Source organism: Grammomys surdaster, unplaced genomic scaffold (assembly GCF_004785775.1).
Source record: "Grammomys surdaster isolate TR1022 unplaced genomic scaffold, NIH_TR_1.0 1164, whole genome shotgun sequence".
NCBI lineage: Eukaryota > Metazoa > Chordata > Mammalia > Rodentia > Muridae > Grammomys > Grammomys surdaster.
In genome coordinates this window covers 807,401-808,271 of record NW_021605583.1, presented here as the reverse complement: position 1 = coordinate 808,271, position 871 = coordinate 807,401, and the positions used below count along the sequence as shown (strand labels likewise).

The 871-nt window shown below is 38.0% G+C and overlaps 1 pseudogene; it reads right to left on the bottom strand.

The window, feature by feature from the left end:
• Positions 1 to 546: 546 nt before the first annotated feature.
• Positions 547 to 604, bottom strand: LOC114635168 (annotated as a pseudogene).
• Positions 605 to 871: the final 267 nt, after the last annotated feature.

Sequence of the window (871 nt, the reverse complement as noted above, 5' to 3'; positions counted from 1 at the left end):
TATTACAACAACAGAGAGCCAAAAAGTAGACACTAACTAAATGTGGTTTTGTCTTTTATACTTTTCCAAGCAAAAATTTAAAACATAAATAAATATCCTGTGGGCTAGTGAAGTGATCAATGGTTCACTGCCGAAACTAAGGATCTGATGTCAAGGACCAGCCTCGGCTAGGTCTGGGTTCCTGAGAGAAGAGGTGTTTGAGAGCTTCAAAAACAAAAATTCGAAGTCAAATCGTGGGTCCAAGCAGACAGCCTACATTCTGCTCAAGATGGCTCCCTAGACAGCTCTCTGTAGATAGCTGTTTGCTCTATAGTCTGCTTGAGACAGCTTTTCAGACTGCTCTCTGTCTGTTCTTCTCTCCTCTAGACAGCTTTTTCTTGCTATTCTAAAAAAAACTCTCTGGTTGAAACAGCTCTCTTTGCTAGTAAAAATTCTAAAAGCTCTCTGGATGGCTCACGGGTTTTCTGACCAAAGTTAGAAAAGATGCTATTCTTGGATCTTCCTACCAAGTCATGAATCCTGTTAGAAAATTTCTAAAAGTAATTATTGAGCTTTCCAATCAAAATCAGAAAGCAGAAAAATTGTAAAAGAGCTGTGTTCACTCTTTGGACAGCCTTCTCTTCTAAAAAGCTGTGTTAGCTCTCTAAGTAATTCTTGAGATGTCCAACCAAGGTCAGAAATTCTATTAGAAAAAATTCTAAAAGAGCTATGAAAAATTCCAAAAGAGCTTTGTTCACTCTCCATGGATTTTCAGACTAAAATCAGAAATCCTCTTAGAAAAAAATTCTTGAAGAGCTGTGTTTACTCTCCAGAGATCTCCAGACAGCCCAGCTCTTGCTAGGAAAAAAATTCTAAAGAGGAAAGAGCTATC